Below are 10,947 nucleotides of genomic sequence, written 5' to 3' on the forward strand. Positions count from 1 at the left end.
CCAAACGTGATCACAGCCTTCTGAGAGTCATATTAGGTGGCTCAACAACGACCTATACCATCTATAAACTCAACAGAAAAATATCGAGGGATTTTGTGTGGGTGGGACACACAGCGCTTCTAGAGATCAGTTTCGCTGACATGGGTGAATCTTCTCAAGAGCATCATATCACCAGGACACACAGATGATGATGATGATAAGTCAAGCAACTGAGAAGATAAACAGGTAAAAACAAGAGATTTCGTTAAAAAAAAATAGCAAAAGACAAACACAAACGAAAGGCTATAGAAGCACGTGTGATTACAATGAGATCAAACTCGAACCACATTATTGAAAAACGAACCTGTTATCCACACATCTTCCATGCTCCTGTAATTCATGGCCATTAAAACCTAAGTATATTAACTTCCTGGCAGCTGCTCCATTGAATAACATCATCTGTGATGGCTCTAATCGATCTTCAGAAATCCCAACACTTGAACTAAGAAGATTATTGAATAAATATGAGGGAATCCCACTGATAACTCTCGATTAGACTTTGATAAGCCATCTGCACATAAATACCATTGATTAACATAAGTATTAAAAACTCTAACGATCAAAATATTTTCTTTAATGGGGACAAACATACAAAGATCTCTCAAACATATTTCAAGAAGTAGCATTTACAAGAAGTAGACAAACTTCCATTATGATTTAAATGTCATGGTTTACTTTTTCTTTTCTTTTTTCCTCCTTTCTCTGTTATTCACTTTCCATAGGTATGACTAGAGATTGGGGGATGGAAGTAGTGAATAGTGAACAAGTGTGGTGAAGTGGTTGACGATACATATAAGATGGAGAAAGTTAAGGAAGCATTGATGATGACTAACAGTACAGAAGAGAGTGAGAAGTAGTGGAGTAGAAATAATATAGTAGACCAAGAGAAGAATGGGAGAGAGGGAGATGACATGTGGATAGGTAGCATGAAAGTAAAGGGAAAGGTAGACAAAGTGCTGGGGAGAGTGAGAAATGTATGGTGGCTGGGGGAAATTTGTTTGCACAGAAGGGTGATCAGGGTAAAATGTGAGAGGAGAGGGAGAATATTAAGAATTAATGATGGATGATAAGGGAAGTGGTTCTAAGAAGTGAGAATGATAACTGGCATCACAGAAAAGATAATGAAATCTGCAGTTCTGCTCTCATCTAATTACAGAAGCAAAATATTGCAGTTATGATGGTAATGGAAGTGTCAGTGAGAGATGTGATGGGGAACACCTGAGGAAATTTGGCCAGGAGTACAGTTGCATATATATGTATGTATGCATGTGTGTATACACACAGATATATACATTTATTCTTTTATATGTCTCAGTTCAAAGGCTGGGGCACTGCCAGTTACATACACACACACACATATCAACATCACCATTTAACGTCTGCCTTCCATGCTGGCATGAGTGGCACGGTTTGACAAGTGCCGCCCAGGCAGAAGCCTGCACCAGACTTCTGTGACTGTTTTGATAGGATTTTTACAGCTGGGTGCCTTCCCTAACACCAACCAACCAGCAGCGTAGACTTAGTGCTTTTTACGTGGCACAAGCACATGCAAGGTGAGTTTTGGCAAGATTTTTACTGCTGGATGCCCTTCCAAACGCCAACCACTTTACAGTGTGGACTGGATGCTTTCTAAGTGGCACTTGCACTGACAGGATCACTAAATAACTTACAAGGCAAAAATCTTTTGAGAATGGAGGGGGCATTGGAGGAGGTGATCATACGTCAGAAGATGAAAGGTTATAGTGAGACAGAAACAGGTGTCTTGCTGTAGAGGAAGTACAAGGTTACCTGGCTGGGGAGAGAGAGAGAGATCAGGAATGAGGACAGAAACAGGTGTGCTGTTGCAAAGGAGATACATGGCTACCCAACCTGAGGGAAGCACAGGAGAAGAGAGAGTGGGAGACAGCAGAATAGGGATGGTGGCAGTGTGCCAGGCATGCTCACAAGGGACAGTGATCAGTATATAAATGGGACGGTCGAGTAAAGGCAGAGAGAGATATAGATGATGGCAAGTGCCGGAGCATACCCTTGAGGTTCAAAGGTCATAATATGAGGTAGGATATTGCCAAAGAAGCATAATCAGAGAGTAGAGAGGGGATGTGAGTAGTGAAAACCTGGGTATATAGAGTGGCGGGGACTACTGGATAGCAATGATACAGAGAAATAGGGCCATGTGGACAGGATTGGGGATAGGCATAGTGCATGAAGGAGGAAATGGGAGGAAGAGAAGAGATGTAGTTTGGTTTGTTGTGGTAGGGTATGTGAGAAGTTTTCTTATGTGTGGGTAGAACACAACACTTCTAGAGCTCAGTTTCACTGACATGGGTGGATCTTCTCAAGAGCATTATATCACCAGACATCTCGGTCCGTTGTCCTTTCCCCATGAGGACCAACATCGTGATATATATATATATGCACATACATACACATACACACACATATATATACATTTATATATATATAGAAAGCTAAATTACAACAGGTATATAGTCCATATTTTGTATTATAGTGCATTGTTGTACCATTCAAAACTTTTTATTCTTTACAAACAATACACAATGCTTCAAGCGAACTACAATACTCTCCTATATATATATATATATATATATATATACATACATACATACATACACATGTATATACACACACTGTGTTTCCAGAATTTCAGTTTTGCCATGATGGGCAGGTCTTCTTGAGCACTGCATACTCCCAGTCATCCTGCTCCTTTGTCCTCTCCTTCATGGGGTTCAAAGTCCTGAGATCAACCTTGAACATATTTTTGGACTAATTTTGTAGGCAATCCATTTCACATATATTATTCATAAAATAATTTACTGATAAATTATGAAATCAAAGCCTTAATCCGTTATTGACTGTCAGCATTCATATTCTTCATAAAACATTTGAATCATAATCATCATCATCACTTAATGTTTGTTTTCTACACTGGCATGGGTTGGACGGTTTGACAGGAGCTGTACCAAGCTACATTGTCTGTTTTGATATGGTTTCTACAGCTGGGTGCCTTTCCTATCATCAAACACTTTACAGTGTACTTTTTACATGGCACCAGCACCAGTGCTTTTTATGTGGCACCATCACCAGCAGAATCACCAAGTATCTTGCAAGACAAAAACCCTTTGACTGGGAGAGTGGGGTAGTATTGAGGAGGGGTAGTTTTGCACCAGTTGAGAGAATAAAGGTATAGAGAGAGGAGAGATAGGTATCTTTATATACATGGAACCTTAGTTGGAAAAGAAAAATGTGTGAGTTAAAGAGTAAGATAAGGAGAGTGATAGTGAGAGGGATGATGGCAAAGATGTGTCAGGACATTTCCTTGAGGGATACTGAAGGTGGTGAGAACAGGTAAACTGAGTGAGTGGGTAGAATAGAGGTGACTCTAGCAAATGATGGAGAAAAACCTAGGTGTGGCTTGGGGGGTGGAGGTTGCTGTAGATATGTGAGGGCATTGAGGGTGATAGTAGAAATGCAAGGTGTTAATGATGGAGAACAGCAATAGTGGGGAGAAGGTGCAGAAAAGAGGTGATCGGTGGAGACAGTGGGTGGGGGAGGATAATGGGAAATGGAAGTGGTTTGGGTTGGGGAAGAAAGGTAACTGAGAAATGTAGTATGTGCCTATTCTGCTCTCAGGTGATAGAAGTGATGGGTGCTAGGGAATAAAATGTGAGGGAGAAGGTTGACAGGACAGAAAGGATGGAGGTAAGCATTACCAAGGTGGTTTTAGGATATCAATTCTGCTGCAGTGGATGAATCTTGTTGAGTACAGCAAGGCACCAGATAACTCGATTCTTTGTCATTTCCTTCATAAGGCTCAACATCTTGAGATTTGCCTTCAATACTTCATTCCATGCCCTCTTCGGTCTCCCTCCTCCACAAGTTACATCCACTTTAAGTGATCGGCACTTCTTTATGCAACTATCCTCACCCATATGCATCACATGAGCAAATTAGCAGAGTCTTTTCTGAATGATAAATATTTAAAATTGTGATCTATATATTTCTGATAACTATTTTTTTAGAATCCAAAGCTTGGTGGGGCAGTTACTGTACCTTGTTTATAGGGACTGTGGGTTCAAATCCAACCAAATGCATATTTCTTTGATTTGGAAATATGAATGTAATATACAGCATATTAAGATTTGTTAAAACATTATTAATGTAGCTGTACCATAGCATCATAATACAAATGTCTTTAATATAATTTCAAAGTTAGAATTGTTTAAAGCATTTGCTATATACATTGTTCTTTAAAGGGAATCATGGATAAATTGTTTCTCTTTCTGGAGTACATTCACTTCTTAGCAACTCTCAAAGTAAAAGAAGTTGACAAAGTGTATAACAAAGAATATAATTTTCAAAGATGGATTTTTTTTTAAAGACTGCATCTTCAGTACTATCTCTGTGAAAATTACCTGTCTATAGAATCAAATACTTTAAAAAAATTTTAGTGAAATTGTATTTCATAGTTTTCTATAAACTTCCAACAGGCTTTTAGTAGTTTTTAAAATAACCATAGAATTTCCAGTATCTTACAATTATAGCTCATAAATATGAAGACAAATCCAAATAAGAATTTGTTGTTTAGCTCCAAGACAAAAGATCAATGATCAAAGGTATTCCAGCCATTTTTTTTATCAGTCGGCATTATTCAATGTCTTGATTTTTATCTTGGAGATATAGTTTGGCAGAAACATTTTGCTGCAGAATATAAATAACAGGCTTAAATGGGAGTTTTAACCAAGGTTGAATAAGGTTCAGTAATATTGTAAAAAAGTGATCAGAATAAGCTCCTATCAGTGTGGCACCATATTAAAATATTGGATTGCCTCACCTAAGAAATTTTGCATATGGCCAATATTGTGGCATTGTAAACATGTCACAAAATAAGAATCCACATACACATACAAATATAATGTTGGTAAGAAACATTAATATGAAAGAAAGTTGCTGGAAAGGGAAGGTAATTAGATTTGCAGTATCATCAAAATTATTGGAATTTTATTATCTAAGGAATTTTCTGCTGGTTTCTTTGTCATTGAGATATAGCTTAATAACATATTTGATATTATAGTTAGCCTGCTAAGATATAGTATCTATAGAAAGAGGACACTGAAGTGAATTCCTTCTTTGGGTAAACAGGAAAACTAACATCTTAAGAAGAGGAAACAAACTGTTGCTTGTTCCTTTCCAATAAATACAATTTTGTTTATGTGAAATGGCAGCAAGTGAGAACCTGAACTTGGTCAAAGTATAATATTATTGTTGTAATTAATTTCAACCAACTTGAAAATGATTTGATCTCATTACTCAAATGAAATCCTTCTGAAATATCTTGCAGTGACCTTACTGCTGTGTGGTATGTACAATAATTCAATGTTGAAAGAATTGAGAATTGTTAATGAACAGAAATAACAGACTAGATGACTCAAAATGTTTTTATAATGTTTGGTGTATTGCTTAAATAATCTTCTTTATAGTAACTGAACTTTAAATATACTGCTGCAGTGATTGTATATATGTAAAATGGTGAAGTACTGAGAAAATAGAAGTGAAATGATAAGGAGTTTGAATTCTGCCAGTGTTGACTTTACTTGTCACTCTGAGTTTCAATAAAAATAAGCACCAGTAATTATAAAAATATAAGGATAATTATCACCTTTACTAATTAAAGAGTGTTAATTACATAAGATTTTCTGATCAAAGGCTTTCATTAAGTGATCAGCTCTGTTTATCTTCATGGAAGATTGGATTTATGGTGTTCATGCCTTTCCCAAAGGTATCAAATATAAGTAATGAAGTTAATTCCAGGCTTAATTTCTGGTTGTAACTGATTCACTAATATCTTTTCTACTATAGGCACAAGGCCTGAAATTTGGTGGGGAGGGAGATAGTTGATTACATCAATTTCAGTGCACAACTGGTACTCATTTCATTGACCCCAAAAAGATTAAATGCAAATTTGACTGACAGAATTTGAACTCAGAACATAAGATACAAATAACAGGCTTAAATGGGAGTTTTAACCAAGGTTGAATAAGATTCAGTAATATTGTAAAAAAAAGTGATCAGAACAAGCTCCTATCAGTGTAGCACCATATTAAAATATTGGATTGCCTAAGAAATTTTGTTTATGGCCAATATTGTGGCATTGTAAACATGTCACAAAATAAGAATCCACATACACATAAATGTAGTCTTGGTAAGAAACATAAGGGCTGTTAAGCATTTTGTCCAGATTACTAATAACTCTACCAAGTTCACAGCCTTAACTGACTCAGTAATATCAACATTTTAACATCCACTGTTCCATGTTTGCATGGGTCAGATGGAATTTGTTATATTAGATTTTCTATAGCTAGAGGGCCTCACCTGTTTCCAAGTAATATTTCCCAATGGCCAGGCGTTTTCACAAGATTGCAAACAAAAGCAACTGCATATATTACAGTGACATTCATTTTCATCTATCATGTGATGTCAAGACAAGGACAGACTACCATACATATACAATGAGCTTCTTTCCAAATCCACTCACAAGGCTTTATTCAGCCCAGCATTGAACCCAAAACCATGTGGTTGGAAAGCAAACTTTTTAAACACACAGCCATACCAGTGTTGTCTATTTTGTGTACAAAAAAATTGGCCTCCAGCTTGAGAAATCAATAATTGAGACAACTTATATTTAGCAGCAAAATTACTTAATGCTATATTAAAACCCCTTTTAGTTAGATCAATATATAGGGAATGACTACACAGGTCTAAGCATGTAACTAGTCTATTTTTCAACTAACACTAATAGTTATCTTATTTCCTATATAAATATTTCCTCACTTTCAAGTGATTTATCTTTTTATTTTACTTTTTTTCCCAACTCCTCAAATTTAATGTTGCTTGTTGAAAAGCCAATCCACATTTTGTCACTGGTAAGGCATGGCACTGCAACTGTTCTTCGATATCATCAGCTTGTAAAGAAGGAACACCATCACCGCAAAAACTGACAGCATTGTAAAAGTGATGAGTGTTCTTTTGGTTAGCAGTGTTAAATTCAGCTCCTGTCACTAGAGACTTGAAAAGGTCAAGTCTCAGTTAGTTGAGCTTCCTTTAAATATACTCCTTAAAGATTTACATGTCAATATTACCCAAACAACATAAAATAAAACACAGGAGTGGGTGTGTGGTAAGTAGTTTGCTTACCAACCACATGGCTCCGGTTTCAGTCCCACTGCGTGGCACCTTGGACATGTCTTCTACTGTAGCCTCGGGCCAACCAAAGCCTTGTGAGTGGATTTGGTAGATGGAAACTGAAGGAAGCCTGTCATATATATATATATGTATGTATGTATATATTTGTGTGTCTGTGTTTGTTCTCCCAACATCGCTTGACAACCGATGCTGGTGTTTACGTCCCAGTCACTTAGCCGTTCGGCAAGAGAAACCAATAGAATAAGTACTAGGCTTACAAAGAATAAGTCCTGGAGTCGATAGGTTCGAGTAAAGACGGTGCTCCAGCATGGTCGCAAATGACTGAAACAAATAAAAGAAATTACGTCCAAGTTTTTAGCTTTAATACTTTGGACTTACAATAAAAGAAAGTAAATCCTATTTGTATTTGTAAATTTTATTAAAAACATTGAGATTCAATGAAGGAAGAATGGTTTATGTCTTCCAATTACTATTCCTAACACTGTAATTCTCATCAAATAAACTCTGAACACATCTCGAGCGTTATACAACTGATTTTTAAAGATTGTCAATGTTGAGTCATCCCCTCTAAGTAAATGAAGTGAAATGAAATCACTTCATCAAGAGTGAAACTGTGTTATAGTCTCAATGTTCACTACTTTTTTAGTGAAATCATTATCATCGTTGTTTTAATATCCACTTTTCATCTGATTTGTTTGCATGGGTCAAACAAAATTCGTTGAGGCAGATTTTCTGTGGCTAGATGCCCTTCTTGTTGCCAAACCTAATGTATTTCTAAGCAAGGTAAAATTTTCCCTTGGCTGGACATTTTTTCATGGAAATGAACTGCTTCTATGACAGTAACACTCATGACTATCACAAGGTGCTAAGACAAGAAAATACACATACACATTTTAATGTTTTTATTTTTCTCTGTTGGATTTTTTTTTTCTTCGTGATCCTGTTAAAAGTTTAATCTCAACAAGTTGGGAATTGTTAGGTTAAAACTAAGCCACTGGCAGCAACATATTTGAATCTAGCACTGCACGCTGAAGAAAATCATTAACTGTGGCAGAGTGTTTTTACTTCAAACTACAGTAAATTAAAGGAATTTATTAGACCTGGGTAAAATGAACTTTAGATACCTGGGTAAAATGAACTTTAGAGACCTTGGTAATAGACACAGAACAATGCCACTGATGGGAATTTGAAAAGTGGGCCTTCAAATCAAACTGTTCAACACCCTAGTCAATAGCAAGTTGTGGCTCTCATTATTTGCTCAAGATTTCTATTTTTAACAAAAATAAAATGAAAGTATCTTTCAAGTTGATATTTTTATGCCAATTGTACTAAGCTATACATACATTTGTACAATTACTGTTGATGTTGTTTCTATGGTGCTTTAAGTTAGTAACAAGACTAGTGTAATAAAATCACATTAAATTTGAAAAAATATCTTACACAAATTTAAACTGGACTCCTACTTTTAAACATTTGTTTCTTCAAGTCTCTAATTACATAAAAATCATTGATGCTTGACATTAAAAAAATGTAAATTTAATTCTGCTTTCTATCTTCTCTCTCGTTTCAGTCATTGGATTGCAACCATGCTGGGGCACCTCTTTGAAGGGTTTAGTCAAACAAATTAACATGTCTCTTTTGCCAAACTGCTAATTTAAAGGGATGTAAACAAAACACTGGTTGTCAAATGATGGTAGTGGGGAGACAAACATAACACAAATATTTATATATACACACACAGAAAAGGCTCTTTTCAGTTTCCACCTACAAAATTCCATTCACAAGGTTCTGGTCAGTCCAGTGCTATAGCAGAAAATACCCAAGGTGCCATGCAGTATGGCTAAGCATTACATCACCTTAAGCATGTTTTATTGTCTTTTTTTTTTTTAATGAAAGCATTGGTGGGTGACCTTTTACAATGAATATTTTGATGAAGTGATTTCACTCTCCTTATACTGCAAATACATTAGGTAAAGGCATGAACATAAAAAAAATAAATGAAAATACCATTTCCACCTCTTCATCAATATATGACACTGAACCTAATCTAGTCAAAGAGAAAAATTAAGACTGTTGTAATATTGAGCATGGTTCTGATAAGAGTTGATTGCCTTTAAACATTTTGAAATTGTAGAAATAATTACTAGCAACACCGTGCTCATTTTGTTACAGTGGAAGAAATCAGTGATAGAACAGGTTTGACAAATGTTTTTCTCATTCTTACTCTGTGGTATGCACATAGGAAGGTTTGGAGGAAAACAGCAAGCTAATCTAACATGTCATTGCATGTTAAGAACTGTCTAGTGTGGAACCATCTATACAGATGGTTGGGTTAACATGTTTAAAGTTAAAGGGAAACACGTGGAAGAAATATGTACACAAAGCAATAATTCCAGCATGAGGGCTCTTTTTCAAGTTTTCAATCATAGGTGGGTGGATCATTGGATAAGAAAAGGAGTATGTGGATCATGAAGGACATGGGATGGAAACCTATTGCATTAAGGACATGATAATTTTAAAATTAAGCACAATTTCAACCTAACTGGGTTCTTTCAACTTTGTGCTAAAGTAATGTGTAGTTTGCTCAGGCTTCAAATATCTACTTTATGACCATAATTAATACATTTGTTTAATATATTATGCAAATACTGTAAAGGGAAATTGAATGGAAATAGTTATTTGTTTTTGACTGAGATAAAGAGGCACTACTACAGCAGCAATCTTTGATAGTTATAGTGAATAATCATTTCATCAACTCAGAAAACAGTCTGAGCCAATTAGGACTAATTATCAACTGACTTCAGTCATTATATTTTAACACATTTCAGCCTCATCAAACCTTTGAATTCCCTTTCTTTAATTATTTCATAGATTCACTATGCCTCAAAATCCTTCAGTTCTACATCAAATATTGAAAATTTTAGTGTAATACAGGACTGTTGTGCAGGTACACCCTAAACCATATTGCCATAACTTAACGGTATCTATTACTTTAAATCTCATCTACAATCTTTCATGTGGCACTGATATAAGCACTGAATTTTGCTCAAACAAAGAATAACGAAAAACAACCTGTGGTTAAAAATTTACAATAGACACATAGTTACAATACCTGTACACTGTTTCAATAGACACTAAACATTATGACATCATCATTGGTTAATGTCCATGTCCTATGCTGGTTTGAGTAAGCTGACTTAACAGGATCTGACATGTCTTAAGAGTGCATCATACCCCAATATCTGCTTTGGCATACTTTTCGTGACTGGGTGCACTTCCTAATGCTAACCACTTTACAATGTTTATTGCAAAGTGATTGACATCGAGATTTTCCTAAAATTTGGTATCTGATGTACCTGATACCAAATTCAGAAAAATTTTAGAAGTATGTTAAGGTATTGACCCTATGGTTTGGGCTTCCTATGGCTTCAGTCTTGAGGAGAAAGATAGAGAGGCTGCACAGTCTACTCAATTAAGAAAGGTGCCTCACGTGAAAATAGAGTGAAAAGTCTTTAAAAATGGCATCCACTCTAAAATATGTGCTCCGATAATTCATGCATCTAAACTCAAGCCGTCCTTGTAATGGTGGAATGAAGAAAAAAAAAAGTGTCTTGAAGTGAATGAAAATGTGTAAGGACCAAGAAAAAATTTTTTAATTTAATGAGAGCTACTATCAACATCTAGACA

This window comes from Octopus bimaculoides, chromosome 4 (assembly GCF_001194135.2).
Source record: "Octopus bimaculoides isolate UCB-OBI-ISO-001 chromosome 4, ASM119413v2, whole genome shotgun sequence".
Taxonomy (NCBI): Eukaryota; Metazoa; Mollusca; class Cephalopoda; order Octopoda; family Octopodidae; genus Octopus; species Octopus bimaculoides.